At 52.7% G+C, this 15,896-nt stretch overlaps 1 long non-coding RNA gene across 1 annotated transcript; it reads left to right on the forward strand.

Moving 5' to 3' along the window:
• Positions 1-441: 441 nt before the first annotated feature.
• Positions 442-1,240, forward strand: LOC134413903 (uncharacterized). The gene is made up of 3 exons (XR_010026610.1): positions 442-554; positions 863-986; positions 1,074-1,240. It is a non-coding gene; the product is annotated as an uncharacterized LOC134413903 (long non-coding RNA).
• Positions 1,241-15,896: the final 14,656 nt, after the last annotated feature.

A 15,896-nucleotide genomic window follows, 5' to 3' on the forward strand; every position in this document is an offset into this window, starting at 1 on the left:
TCTGGGCCGGACTCCGCAGCTCCCAGGGACACCCGCAGGGCGCAGCGTCTGTCATAATTCCAGCCAATCAGAAGAGGCGCTAAACAATTTCCAGCCAACCAGAGCATTTCTCGCCGATGACTCACCGGTTGCCAGGCGGGCCCGCAGAGCCCGGCGGCCCCGGAGCGGAATTTGGGGCTCGGGCCGGGGGACGGATCCGCCCCGGGGGGGTCCCCGAGCCCCTGCCCAGCCCTGGGGCCGATCGGGGGCTCCCCCAGCCAGCAGCCGGTGCTGCGGGGCCGCGGGGCAGAGCGGTGGGAAAGGGGGGTCCGGGCTGGCAGCGGAGGAAATGCGGGAGGAAGAGGAGGGAGAGGAGGAGCGGGAGCGGGAGAATCGCGGCGCTCGCAGCGCCCGCACGCCGAGCCTGCAGCGCCCCCTGCCCCGGGAGCATCGCCCCCAGCCCCGAGCCGCAGGGGAGGGCGGAGGCCGAGCTCGCCCCGGCTCCAGCCAGGGGTCTCCGGGAGGATTCTTTTGGAGAGTGTTCGGAGCCGGCAGATCCCGGACTCGAGCCCCGGGTATCTCCGGGCTCCCCAAGAGGAGCTTTTTCGGGGGGAGAGCAGCCGCGATCGCCCCTCGGAGGGTCCCGGGGGTCCACGTGGGGATGGCCCGGTACCGACAGGGCGGGACATTGGTTTTGGGGATCCCCGTGAGAGCCGGGGCTGTGGAACGGGGGACCCCCGGGGCGGGGAGAGGGGAAGGGGGGATACCGGAGCTGGGGGACCCCCGGCAGCCTGGAGATGAGGCGGGGACGGGACCCCCTGACCCTGACAGGGGCGTGTCCTGGGGTGACTTCATGATGCTCGTACCCCATCGGTCTGTTTAGCCCAGAAATGAGTTCTGCACCTTTAAGGCTGGTTCTGAGAGTGAAGGGGAGGAGAAAGAAGCAGCAGTTTGTTTTCATACACTGCATTCCTCTACATTCCAGCTGCTGGATGGAGAGACAGCAGGTAAGAGCTGTCCTTTGCTTTTAGTTAGCTTTTAGCTCGCTGAGGCAGAGAAGTTCCCTGGACTTTGATTTTTCTTTTTCTTTGGAGGTGTTTAAATCTGCTCTGCACTGAACAGCCAGAACACCGGCACCTCGCACCTGTGGCCCACCTGGCTGAGCCTGGGCCACAGCATTTCCAGTGCTGGAGGGACTGAAAAGAGACTGATAAGAGACTGATAAGACACTGAGTGCACGGAGCTACAACCCAAGGAGGGACTTTCGGAGTCTGTCATCTATTTTGGAGCAGCAGGAGGTTTTATTGCTTAATATTGTTCAGTTTTTGTGCTGGTGAATGCTTTGCCTGTAGAATAAAGTTTTTTCCACTTTTCTCCCCGGAAATATTTTCCCGGACTGGCTGAGGGTGGGGCTGCTGAATCGACATTCTAGAGGAAACTCCTTTTGGAGGGTTTCAACCAAATTTGCCCTAAACAAGGACGGGGTGGTGGAAAGAAAGGGGAACCCCAAGTGGCTGGATTGAGGGGAGGCTGGAGAGGGGGACCTTGGGACCCCAGAACCTCCCAGAAGCCAAAAGCAGGACCCTGGAGAGGGGGGATCCCCAGCAGCCTTGAGATGGGGGACCAACCATAACCCAAGAGGGATGAGAATGGAAATGGAAAACCCCTGGTGGGTTTTTTGATTCACTCTTGATTTTTGGACATCAGGTGACTTCTACAAATGGACATGGGTGGGAGGAATCCCCAACCCAAGGCATTCACAGCTTGTTTTTCCCCAAACAAGGATTTTCCCCAAACCTTCCCACCAAAACATTCTCCCTGTCCCGCTCTGGGTGAGCTCAGTCCCAATCCTGACCCTGATTCTGGTCTCAATCTCACTCCATGTTTAGACACACTCATAGTTCTGTATTTAATCTCATCCCAGTGCCAGACTTGTCTAGCCCCAGACCCAATCCCAACCCCAACCCTAAAGCCAATCCCATGTCTAGCCTTAACCCCAATCCCAGCTCTAATCCAAATCTCAGCCCCAACTCCAAGCCCAGCCCCAATTCCAGCCCCTTCCTAAATCCTCAGCCCCAAACCAAATCCCAGGTTCAGCCCTTCTGGGGGTTTGGGGGTGTCTCTGTCCCTCTGACCCCGACAATGTTTGGGTGGGGTCACACAGGGGCTGAGGGAGACAGAGACCCCCCCCGGCCTCCCCAGGTGTGAGAAGGTTGGAGAGCCCCCCCAGCCCCGAGCACCCTCAGCGGTGAGAGGGACACAGAGCCCCTGGTCCCCAGCCCTGCACAGGCATTGCCTGAGGCCAGAGGGATGGAGACCCCCCGAGCATCCCCCAGGGTGAGGGGACAGAGACCCCCGAGCATCCCCTGGGCTGAGAGGGACAGAGACTGCCCCAGACATCCCCTAGCACAGGGTATGAGAGGGAGGGAGAACCCCCAAGCATTCCCTGGGTGAGAATGATGGAGACCCCCTGGGGAATGGCCTGGGGTGACAGGGACAGGAAAAACACCCCCAAACCCCTCCCAAGCATCCCCCAGGACGAGAGGCACAGAGACCCCTTGAGCATCCCCTGGGCACTGGACAAAATAATTTCACAGACATCAAACTTGACTCTGCATAAATCACTTTGATGAATATTTGGTTTTCCCACAAGTCAGATGTGATGAAAATGCAAACAAATCCCAAACATTAATAAACTGACTGTACAAGCAATTTTTGACAATTCCAAGTTCCACGGGTTCCTGCACAGCTCCAGCTCAGCTGCTAGCACATTCTGATAAAAGTGTGAATTCAGCCCAAGACAGATATCATAAAAAGGAAAGGAAACTCTTTGTAGCTGTCACAAAGGCGACAGGGATGAAGAGAAAAATGATTCTCACATTTAACAAAGAACTCAAGCCTGGGAATTCAGGAGTTATTTGGGAATTTAGCTACTTGAGCTGAGCTTCTTGTAGGACTTTTAGCAGCCTTGTGTTCCTCACCATGGGGTGAATGAACCTTGTCAGTCTCGCTGGTATCATTTGCTCCCTTTCCTCCTGTGATTTAAAAAAACATTTCAAGGAAGGATGTCGCAGACATTTTTTCATAAAATCCTCTCTTTTAGGATTTGTCCTTTCTGGGAAGCTGAGGCCCCAGAAGAAAAATGCAAACAATAATTATCTGCTGATGTGGAATGTAAGAGGAGCATCTGTGATTGGTCTTCTGTGAGTGTTTGGATTTGCTGACCACTCACAGGAGAGTTGGTCCTTGCTTTCTGCTGGACAAAGAACTTTGTTATTCATTCTTTTCTTTCTATTCTTAGCTTAGCAAGCCTCTGCAACTTTTCTCTTTATTCCTTTTAGTATAGTTATAATGTATTATATATCATATATCAATAAATCCAGCCTTCTGATCATGAACCAAGATTCTCGTCCACTTCTCTCACCCTGAAGACCTTCATCAGGTCGCTGTAATAGAAGGACAACAAAATATTTTCTTTACACTCCGGGCCCACAAAGGCGATTTACCTCATCAGTTCTCCCATAAGTCACTCAGAGGAAGCTGCAGCCCAGTTTCAAAGAGTTCCTCCAGAGAGAACCACAACCTCCTCAGAGGAGGGCACCATGCTGTTGTCAAAGGCACTTGGGGTCAGAGAACAGTGCCTAAACTCACTGTGCCAAAATAATTTCACAGTCTAGTGAGTCTGGTTAAGAAAAGTGTTTGAGAGATTCCTCTGCCCCAATTAAGGTGATAATGAGACCAAACCCAAAATGAATTTTATTGAACAGTAAATGGGATAGAAAAAGGGGGACAGGAAGGGAATGACGGGAAAAAGAGCGCTCCCCTGGGGCAGGGTAAGTGTGACATTGTCCCCTGTGTGTGTGCCCTTCCCAGGGTGGGGGTTTTACAGCTGAGCCAGTTTGGGTAAGGGGGGTGGTGTTCACCCCCTGAGCAGGGATTACCCCACTGTTTCAGGTTGCCATGCAAGATGTAACCAAATGCATGTTTTCAATCCCCACCTTCAGCAACCATTATAAACAGGTGGGGCAGTGTTCTTTATCTCTTCCATGACTCAGCCCTGATAACGCCCTTCACGGGAGATATCTTCTGTGAATGGGTCATTGATTGTCACTGCAGGACTGATAAAATTCCATCCTCCCATTGTGGGATGCTCCGCCCAGGGGGAGGATCCAAGCATTCCTACCTGGATATAAGCTGAGACTTGCCACACCAGGAGCAGCTTGCCTACTGGATTGCCAGAGGACAAGAGCTCCATAACCACCACTGGACCTCCAGAGGAAGACCAGACCCTTCTACAGGATCACTGCTTCGACAGAATCACCTTCATCTCTCCAACAGGACTGCACCACCATTTACTGGGACAGCTGCCACCACCCTGACCAACAGGGTGTCAGGTTATATCCTGACTCTGTCAGTTTAAGGCAGTGTTTCTGTATCATTGCCTTGATCTTAGTTTTCTTTTAAATTGTAATTCTCCTTAAGACGCTCCAAAGGTTTGCCTTCAAATCAGTACAAAAGAAAATGTGCGCACCCTTTGTTTTCTTCCCAAACCAGGATTTCCCATTCCCAAACCTTGATTGGATGGAGAAGGAGGCTGTGAGGAAGAGGAAGGATCCCCGGGACACCCAGATAGGTGAGGAGGAAGTCAGTTTCTATTTCCCCCTCTCTCCTGCTCCATCTCCCAGCCCAGCACAGGCCCCAGCTGCAGGACAACTCTGCTGTCAGCCCTGTCCTGCCAGGGATGTACTGGAGGGATCTCCTTCCCCTTCCCTCTGGCATGGAGGCGAATCCCATCCTCTCCTTGTCCTTCCTTCCCCCAGGAAGAAACTGAGGATGGAGACCAGGGAAGAAAAATCTGCATGGCAGAACCTCGTGAAAGAGACTGTTTTGAGTGATTCTAGCACACAGGAATCCAACAGGGAAGAAAAACCTCAGACATCCCGAATGAGGAGGGGCTCCAAACCCAGCCCAGGGTGCTCTGAAGAAGAAAGAGCCACCCTGAGCGAGGAAGGTGGACAGAGCTTCAGCCAGAGTTCAGAGCTGGTGGTCCATAAAAGGCTTCATGATGGGGAGAAGCCCCACAAGTGCTTGCAGTGTGGGAAGAACTTTAGGTGGAGCTCCAACCTGATCAGCCACCAGATGATCCACACTGGGGAGTGGCCTTACGAGTGTGGGGAGTGTGGGAAGGGCTTCAGCTACAGATCCAACCTTGTGACCCACCAACGTCTCCACACTGGAGAGAGGCCCTACGAGTGTTCCCAGTGCCAGAAGAGGTTTCCGAGCAGCTCCAATCTCCTCCAGCACCAGCGGATTCACACTGAGGAGAGGCCCTTCCTCTGCCCTGAGTGCGGGAAGGGCTTCAAGCACAACTCCAACCTCATCAAGCACCGGCGCATCCACACGGGGGAGAGGCCCTACCAGTGTGCCACATGTGGGAAGAGGTTTCAGACCAGCTCCAGTCTCCTCCAGCACCAGCGGATTCACACGGATGAGAGGCCCTTCCACTGCCCTGAGTGCGGGAAGGGCTTCAAGCACAACTCCACCCTCATTACCCACCGACGCATCCACACAGGGGAGAGGCCCTACAAGTGTCCCCAGTGTGAGAAAAGCTTCACCAGTAGCTCTCACTTGACCAGACACCAACGGAGCCACCAGTAAGGGAAGCCCTGCAAATGCCAAAAATGCAGGAACAGCTTCATGCACCACTCCAGCTTCATCCCCCATTAGAGGGCCCACATTGGGAAGAACCCTGGTGATCCAGTTTCCCTGTGGTCTATGCTGGAAAAACACCTGTCCCTTTTCCTGCCCTTGCCAAAGACATAATGTGGGACGGAAGAACATGAGGGTCTGGCCATGGCCGTGTCATTACATTCACTCGCACCTCAGAACATTGCCAGGGGCAGGACAGGGACTCCCTCTCTCTCCCTGAGGAGAAGGGTGTCCTTTCCAGACAGGGGAAATTGTGGCCAGGAAGAGCCTCTTGTTGATGTATTAGTTTTCCCAGTAAACTGTTTCATTTATCCCTTCTGTTATCAATATAATTTCTTTTTCTGTTTGTTCCTTATCTCATTGTTGTTCCCAATAAATTGTTCTTATCCCAGCCCAGGATCTTTGCCTTTTGTGCTTTCCATGGGAGGCAGGAGGGCAGCGAAGGCAGCACGGTTTTAGCAGGGGCAGGAAATTGGGGAATCCCATTCCTGAACCCTGGCCCCTGGAAACCGAGCATCCCAGCTGGTCCCAGCCCTGGTGGCCATGGCAACAGCCTTGGGAGCGGGTCCCTGGCTGGGGCTGTGGGAACCTCTTCCCTCTGGTGCCCAGGGACAGGAGTGGAGGGAACGGCTGCAGCTGAGTCGGGGCAGGCTCAGGTTGGATGTCAGGAAAAGGTTTTTGCTCAGAGGCTGCTGGGGCCCTGCCCAGGCTCCCCAGGGAAGGGTCCCAGCTCCAGGGGCTCTCTGAGCTGCAGCAGCGTTTGGACAGCGCTGCCAGGCCCAGGCTGGCATTGTTGGGGTGTCCTGTGCAGGGCCAGCAGTTGGACTGGAGGATCCTGATGGGTCCCTCCCAGCTCAGCCAATTCTGTGGTTCTGGGATCCCATGAGCCTGGGGATGGGGCTGCCAATGGTTGCCATGGCAACGGGCTCTGGCTGCAGGCCTGAGCTGGTGTCCATGGCAACCACCCCTGGCATGGGGTCTCCATGGAGCTGCCAAGGGACTGACCACAGCAACAGGGGGCTGGTGATGGTTGCCATGGAAACTGACCATAGCAACAGGGTCCCAGTGATGGTTGCCATGGAAACTGATCATAGCAACAGGGTCCCAGTGATGGTTGCCATGGAAACTGATCATAGCAACAGATGTCTGGTGATGGTTGCCATGGAAACCGACCATAGCAACAGGGGCCCAGTGATGGGTACCTGCTAAGGATCAGATTTGTCACAGGCCCTCAGAGGGGTGCCATGGGGACTTTCCAGGAGTCTCAAGGCTGTTCCAGAGCTGGAATGTCACAGGCACAGACAGGGGCTCCATGGAGACCTCCCAGGGCTTTCTGGGGATGGTAAAGAGCCCTGTGGTCAGAGGCAGTCACAGCCATTCCATGGTGACATCCCAGGGCACCTTGAGCTGCAAAGGCACTGATCTGTCACAGGCACTCACGGGGGCTCCACAGTGACATCCCAGGAGTCCCCAGGGTGCCAAAGAGCCGGGATGTGCCCGACACCCACAGGGGTTCCTGTCATGGGCACAGAGGGAGCTTGAGGCAAGAGCTTTATTTCTTTATTGGAGAAACTCCTGCCAAATCATGAGGTGGAGAAATGACACTGAACAGTCACCATGGATCCTCAAACCCTTGCAGGGCCTGTAGACTTCTAAAATTCCTTCTAAGAGAGGAGACTGGGAGTGGCTGGATCCAATCCCAGCCCCAGACTTTGTCAAAGGTGTAAAAGATTGAACAGGTGGAATTCAACTTCAACACAATTTGTCCCACAGGATTAATGACAGAATACCAGATACGTTTATATAAATATGTCTCTGGCTTATTCTGATCATGGTCAGATGGAAAGATCACTAGCACAGTTATTTACTCCACAGTTCAGGAGCTATAACCATTATTAGAATATAGTGCTCTAGGAAGCAGTTTTGAAGTCAGCAGGGCCTTGCTGGAGTTGTTGGAGCCCATTGCAGGCAGAGCCTCCTGCTCCAGCAGGAGCTGCCTTTCCTGTGCCATGAGCAGGGCAGGTCCCGCTGCAGGAAAAGCCCCAGGCCAGCCCCAGCATAGGGAAGGGCTCGGGCACAAGGGCAGAGTGCCGTGCTGGGAGCTGTGCCAGGGAGAGCCTGAGGCACCAAAGGCACCTTGGCAGCAGCAGCTGCTTGCAGGCCATGGCCAGAAGCCTCCCTTGGCAGCCCGGCCTGATTGCCACCACTGCAGAGCTGCTGCCTCAGGGCTCATTCCTGGCTGGGCTCTGAAAAGCCACTTCTGCACCAGGAGCCTGACTGGGAAGCCATTGGCCCCAGCACCTTGGGGACAAGATATTAATGACAAAACTCTTCATGCCAGCAGAGCCAAGGCAGGGGCAGAGGAAAGGGCAGAGCCAGGCCCAGGGGACAGGGCTGCCATGGTGATGGCTGTGAGGTCACTGCCCCTGCAGCAGCCTGGCTGCCCTCAGCAGACATTCTGGCCAGAAGCTCTGGGAGGGCACCCAGCACATCAGGGAACCCACACTACAGGAATTCTGTCCTTAGGGATGAGAGGGTTTCACTGGGTCAGGCTGCACAAACATCCTGATCTTAGACAGTTCCTGTGACGGGGCATTCCTTTCTCTGGAAATACACTTGCAGCTTTGTGCCTTTCTCATAACTATAAAAGATTTCCTCCTTCTATCAAATGTAAATCCACACTCATTCATTTAAAGATATTGACCCTTGTTCTGTCACTGCAAGATTTAGGAGAAAAATCCTTTAATCACTATTTTTCCATTTTCACAGGCCTTGGAGAGGACCAGAAAATCTCCCAAGATGGGGTTTGGAGGCCTCATCAGATAAGCACCAGGGAGAGGCTGATAGCTCGGGGGTCACTGGGGTAGAGATTGAGGACTAAATGGGAATAGCCTGGGAGGGATGGAAGGGTGGTTTCAGAGAGTCTGGAGCTTTTTCTTCATAGTGGGAATGGGCCTGAAGAAGACATAATAGCACCAATGGCATCTGGGGAGGCCCAGACTGGCACCAGAAGAAAGGACATTCCGTGGCAGGGCAGGGCTGTGGTGCAGCACGTCCCCAGCAGGAGCCTGGAGCAGCCCAAGGCTCTGTGTGGGCAGGCAGAGGCAGGCAGGAGGCAGAGCTGTCAGCAAAGGAAGGGCCCAGCCAGGTGGGGCAGCCGGGGGATGCCGACAGCCTGCAGGGACAGAGGCGCAGCTTTGCTCAGCACCACAGACACCTTTCCCTTGCTTGTCCCCACCTGTCATCACTGCCACCTGTGTTCTGCTCTACCTGGAACCTGGGTACATTTTCTTGGTCCTGTCCCTCAGAAGGATCTATTTAAAGTATGAGAAACTTCAGTGTTTCACCCTCTTTTTGAGTCCCTGCAAAATTCTTTGAGCACATTCTGGGGGATGGGTCTGAAGCAAAGAGCACCAAAGCCCCAGAGGGTCATTAAAGTCCCTGTGCTGTGTCTGTGCTGCTGAGCTGGGCCGGGCTCCTGGCCCAGAGGCAGCTCCTGGCAAGGGCAGCGCTGCAGAGAGACAGCTCTGGCCAGGAGCAGCTCCTGTGCACAGCCCAGCAGGGCTGGGGCACTGCCAGGGCCCCTCAGGGACACCAGCAGGGCACAGACAGAGCTCACAGGGGCTCAGCACTGGCAGGGGCTGTGGGATGGCCCAGAGGGGGCTGTGTCACAGCAGCACTTCTGGGGCTGTGTCATAGAGGCACAGAGCAGCTGGGATGTCAGCAAGGGGCTGTGTGACAGCACAGAGTGGGCTGTGTGAGGTCACAGATTGGGCTGTGACATCACAGAGTTTGTTGTGTGAGGTCACTGAGCAGCTACAGGATCACAGAGGGAATTGTGTGACATCACAGAGCAGGTTGTGAAATCATGGTATGGCTGTATGACATCATAGAGCTGGCTGTGAGGTCAGAGTGTGTGCTGTGACATTACAGAGTGGCAGTATGACATTGCAGAGAGGGTTTTGTGGCATCACTGAGACTGTTGCAACATCACACAGCTGCCTGTGACAATAAAGAAAAGGGTGTGAGGCCATAGAGCAGATCCTGCCATCATAGAGGGTGACTCTGTGACATCAGAGAGTGGGTTGTGACATCACTGGGTGGCTGTGTAACATCACAGAGCAGGCTGTGACATCACAGAACAGACAGTGACATCACAGGGTGCCTGTTTGACATCACAGTGTTTTCTGTGACATCACAGTGCAGCTGCATGACATTCCACGGTGACATCCCAGATTTGGTTCTGTGGCATCACAAGCGTGATGTGTGACATCCCAGAGTGGGCTGTGACATCATTGGTGTCTATGTGACATTGCAAAAGAGGTGTGTGGCATCATAAGGGGCAGTGTGACATCACAAGGACAGTGTGACATCACAGGGGCAGTGTGAGGTCACTGGGGAGGTCACTCTGCCCCGGCCCCCCTCACAGCTCCCCCCAGAGCAGTCCAACCCTGCTCGTGCACAGCAGGGTCCCCTGTCCCCCTGGGTACCCCCGCCCCCGGCCCCGCGGCCTCCCCCAGAGGATGTTCCACGAGATCGACCCCAGAGCCTGACACGGGGACGGGGGGCCGGGGCCCTGGGGGTGGCACAGGGGAACAGGGACCCCCCAGCAGCGTCCCCGTGTCCCCCAGGGCCAGAGCCTGGGCCAGGGCTCCTTCACCCTGTTACAAACGAGGCCTTGAGAGCACTGAAAAAATCCCCAGCAAGGGATCAGCAATAACCAGATTTAATATTAAGGAACAGCAGCACAAAGTTCATTGGCAAGAGCCACTCTGCTCCTGACTGGACAGTTCAGGCACAGAAAGGAAACAAAGTAACAACAAAACCAAAGTAAATCCAGGCAATCAAACCAGAAATGAGCTGAGAACTGTCCCTATGTGTGTCTATGACACAAGCACAGTGAAGGCAAGGATAAAAGGAATACAGCCTGAAAGCTTAATAGAGCTCAAACCTAACAGAATTTAACTTACACCTTAACCTTAAGCGATACCTTCAACTTCACAATTTGGCAGAAGAATGCTACTTAACAGTATTTAACCTAACTTATAACTTACGACTTAACAATTTAAAACAGGAATACCACTTTAAAAAATTAGGTAATAACTTAAAATAAACTTTATATCTTAGCAAAAGAACAGTTCTTAGCAGCATTTAACTTAGCTTAGAGCTTGTGACAAAACCTTACTTACCAATACCTGGATATCTGACTGACTCAGCTATCCAAAGCACACAAACCCTTCAGAGAGCAGCATTTCTGCCACATTTCCCCAGCACAGGCACTCCTGTGTGCACACAGACACAAAGAGTCAGTCCAAGGCACCTGTGAGAAATTCCCCTGAGGGCAGACAATGCTCAGTGCTGATGCTTTGGCATCTCCCCAGCGGGTGAAGGGTTGAGCCTGGAGGAGTGGGGGGATCGGCCCAGGCTCTGTGGTTGTTCAGGATCCCTGAGTGCAGCAAACGGGAGAGTTCCCAGCTGGGAGAGGCCCCACTCAGAGGGAGTCGCTGGCCCAGGAGAGCTCCAAGGGCTCCTTTTGGAGCGCTGTGTGCAGGGCCCCAAGAGAGGGGCTGCAGTCCCAGCAATGGTTCATCCTGGCCGCACTTGGCACCAACAGCTTTCTTTGGCAGGGTGAGAACAGGGATGTTGTGCCGCTGAGGGAACAAAAACAGTTCCCAGGGCTGCTCCTACAGAAACCAGGAGCTGGTTGGGCAGCAGCAGTGCCTGGAGCAGACAGTGTTTGTGATGAGCTGCGGAGGAGCTGAGCCCAGGGGCTGTTGGCCAAGGCCAAGGCCCAAGGAACATTTCTCAGCTGGCAGGGTGGCCTGAGAAGGGGAGGGGGGAATGCAGCAGCACAGGGCCATGGAACCAAGGGACCATTGTGACACTGTGGGTCCCTGTGAGATCAAGGGACCATTGCGACACATTGGGGCCCTGTGAAACCAAGGGACCACTGTGACACTGTGGGTCCCTGTGAGATCAAGGGACCATTGCGACACTGTGGGGCCCTGTCAGACCAAAGAGCCAGTGTAACACTGTGGGGCCCTGTGACATCAAGGGACCATTGTGGCACTCTGGGGCACAATGGAATCATGGAGAGCACTGTGACATTGCTGGGCCTCATGCAAACATGGAGACCATTGTGACACTATGAGGCCCCGTGGAATAAGCAAACCATTGGGACACTATGAGGCCTTATGGAACCAGTGAGACCATGAGGAAGTCCATTGTGATACTATGGACCTCCTCATGGTGGCCCTGGGAGGACCATTGTGATACTGTGGGGCCTCATGAAATCAAGAGGCCTTTGTGACACTACAGGGCTGCATGGAACCAAAGCTCCAGGGCAACACAGAGTGGCCTCATGTCATCAGTGGTCCATTGTGACACTGTGAAGCCAGAGGAGACCATTATGACACAGCAAAGCCCCTTGGTACAAAGGTCCATTGTGACATTGCAGACCTCATGGAACAGAGGAGTCTCATGACATTTGGGGCCTGTGGAACCATGAAGACCATTGTGACACTGCAAGGGCTCATGAAGTCCTTGGGACCATTGTGACACTGCAAAGGCTCATGGAATCCTTGGGACCATTGTGACACTGTGGGGCCTTATGGAACCTAGGGGCCACTGTGACATTGTGGCACCCCATTGAACCTAGGGACCATTGTGGCACTGCAGGTCTTCTTGTAATCAGGGGGCCATTGTGACACTGCTGGAAACCATGGAATCAAGTCACCATGATGACACTACGGGGCCCCATGGATCCAAGGCACCATTGTGACATTATGGAGCCCCATAAAACCAAGGGCACACAGAACAGCTCTGGCTGGTTTGGCCTCCCATGGACTGCCTGACTGGTCCAGCTGACCTGTGTATGTTGAGGGTCACTTCTCATCTGCTGCTGAAACACTGGGGCTCTCTGCTTTCCTTCCCAATGGAAAAGAACTGTCCGGCTCCAGGCACCCATTGCCAGAATTGGGATTTCACCTCCAAATTTCCTTATATCCCGAGATTGTTCCCATAGGAATATTGCCAGGACAAGTCTGGCTGGCAGTGGTTTCACAATAGTCACTTCTCATCTGTCCCCAAAACACTGAGGGAGGGTCCATGCTCTCCTTCCCATGGGAAAGAACTGTCCTGCCTCTCCAGGTGCCCATGGCCAAGATTGGGTTTCCACCTCCAAAATTCCCTAAATTCAAAGACTGCTCCCAAAGAAATCCACCATTCCTGACACGTCTGGCTGGCCTTGGCCTACTGAGGTTCTCACCTGCCTTCCAAACCTTGGAGCTCTGTGCTTTCCTTCCTATGGAAAAGAATTGTCCTTCTGAACCAGGTGCCCATGACCACAAATGGGATTTCACTTCCAGCATTCCCTGTAGTGACAGACTGGAGGAGATTGTTGGCTGGAAACATTTTGTCTGTGGGGGAGGAAGGGGCAGGTCCAGCCCTGCCCTGCCCTGGAACCCCAATCCCCCCAGAGCCTCTATCCCAGCCCAGCAGCGTCTGCCAGTCCCTGGCACAGCACAGGCAATGCTCCACAGCCACCTCTGCAGCCCCCAGCCCAGCTCCTGAGGGAACAAATGAGCCCAAGTCTCACCTGGGGGAAGGGCCCAGGAAGACCAAGGGGTATTGAAGGCTGACCACAAGGCAAGCATACATCTTGACCCTACCTCCTCTTGGAATTTCTATCTGAACACTGCTGGAATCCAGGAGTTGGTAGCTGTGTGTGTGCTTCTCTGTATCTTTTTTGTCTTTCTCTCTTTTTAATTCATGCTTCTTGTAAAATTTGAGTAACTTAAAATTGATCAAGCTAAGAGTTTGTGAAGGTGAATGGGCCAAGTCAGTGCTTTGAGAATTGGTTGTTGATTGAATGTCATACTAAACCTTTTGCCAAAGTTTCTCTGATTTTTCTAAAGTACCCAGTAAAGGCTGTTTTGTTCTTTTGAGCTCGCAGCCACATTCCACACTCCATTTCCCAGCTGGAGCCGCTGCTGCCTCTGAGTTGTGCTGCCCCAGCCCCAGGGACACTCTCCTTGTCTGCCCATTCCCCCACGGTCTCTGGGCAGGGATGGCCTCAGTGGGGGCTGCTGACATCCTCAGCAACTTGGAGGCTGCTGCTGAATTTTCCTGCTCCAGAGGCTTGTTCAGCCTTCAGCTCTTGAGTGCAGGAATTCAGTGTCCCAGGGCTCAGTAACATTCAGAACACTTTAACAAGCCAAGCCTCTGGGGATAATTTGATTTCAGTTTTCAAATCTTGTGTGGTTAATTAGGCAGATTTCAAAAGTGCATTCAAACTGAATATATTCTATTTTAAAAAACAGTGAGAAAAGATTTCTTAGGTCCCGTTTAGGTTTTATTTCCTGTTAATAAATTGATATGTGCAATCTTCAATTGACATTGAATCCAAGTACATCCTCATGCAGTTTGAATAGATATGAAAATCAAGACCCTTCATGGCGGACAATCCATCAGACTCTGTCCCTACCCTCACCCCACCATTTCCCCCATCCAAGCCCTGCCACTCAGAGCAGCCTTGTGCAAATCTGAGCTCCCTCCAGCCCAGGCTGCACCTGCAGCTTTCAGCTCCTTGGCTCCAACTCCCACCTGCTTTCCTTGGAGAAGGAGCTGCCCGAGACACAGAGGGATGTTCATTTCTTGTCAGCCAACAAAGTTAGGGGAAGGTACAGCTCCATCAAATGCAACAGTCATTCCTCTGCTGGATAATAAATCCACTTTCCATTGCAGACAGTCTCAGAGCAATGGAAAACACCTTCTGTGCCCAGCACAGATCCCAAGGTCTCCCCAAACCCTCCCTGCCCCAATTCTGCCCAGATTTGCTCTTTGCACACATGAGTCACACGCTGAAGTCAGGAGCTCCCTCCATGCCCAGAGGGAGGAAAAGAGAGAAAGGGGATGAAGAGCTCTCCAGTGCAGAGCCAAGGTCCAAGTGCACTGGGATGTCCCAGCACCATCTGACAAGTCCACCATCCCCCAGAGATTTCCGTACAGCAACAGTTTCAGACAAAGACAAAAGAAAAGGTAATTCTGTGAGATGTAAACACAATTAAGATGTTGACTAATATGATATCATTTGAGCTTCAGAAATATTTGACATTTCCCTGAAGCATGAAGCATGAAACCAGTCAGCTGAAGGGCACTTGAATGACCAGAAAGCATTGGGAGGAGTGCTGAGGGTTTTTTGCAGGACAATGGACATATGCAACATGTGCACAATCCAGCCTTCATAGAAACTGAGTAAGGTCTCTATGCCCTTGAAGGACACAAAAGGAGAAGAACATGCTCAGCAGCAGACAGTTCAGGATGCAAAGGCAGACAAGAAAACCTGCAGCAAGATGCACCAAGAAGAAAGACTAACTAAAATTAACTGAAATGTCAAAATGCATGCGTAAAAAGGATTTAACCAATCATGTATTAGCTTGAGGTGTGAACAGTAGAGAACAGTATAAAAATGGCTTGCTTTTTGTAATAAATTGGCTTCACTTGATCATATTGATCATGGTGTGATGTCCCGTTAATGATCCTCCACACCTAGGGACCAGAAATGCATGCAAGCCTCCACCCCAAGAGACATTATGAATTCAGAAAACATGGCCATTAACTGCTTGATACCAACACAGAGTAATGGCAACCAAAATGCAGTCAGACCAGGGGTTTTTCCACTCTCTCTCAAGCCCCATGCGTTGGGCACCAAATTTTGTCCTGGTTTAGGGCAAATTTGGGAGAAAACCTCCAAAGGGGCCCCTCCAGAAAGGAAACCCACACAGCCCCTCTCCCCAACCGGGTCGGGAAGGATTCCTTGGGGAGAAGTGTAAAGAACCTGTTTATTTAACAGGCAAAGCACCCCCAGCACACAAAATGAACAATACCAGGGGACAACACTCTTTCACCACTCTGAAAAAGATGACAAATTCAGAAAGTCTCTCTTGGGAGTGGTCGCTCTGTTATCAGTCCCTCTGGTGCAGGAGTAGCTGCTGCAGCCACAAGGTGCAAACTCTCGGTGTTTCCCAGGGCCCAGTCCAGAGCAGGTTTGAGTGGTTCCAAAAAAGGGAAAGGAAAAACAGTCCAGGGAAAAATTCAGACTGCTTAGCTAAACTAACTAATGAGCAGAAGCAAAAGCAAGAGCAAAGCAAAAAGCCAAGCAAAAAGCAAAAGCAGCACCATGTACTGCCCTGTCTCTGTGTCCCGCC

Source organism: Melospiza melodia, unplaced genomic scaffold (genome assembly GCF_035770615.1).
Source record: "Melospiza melodia melodia isolate bMelMel2 unplaced genomic scaffold, bMelMel2.pri scaffold_55, whole genome shotgun sequence".
NCBI classification, from domain to species: Eukaryota; Metazoa; Chordata; class Aves; order Passeriformes; family Passerellidae; genus Melospiza; species Melospiza melodia.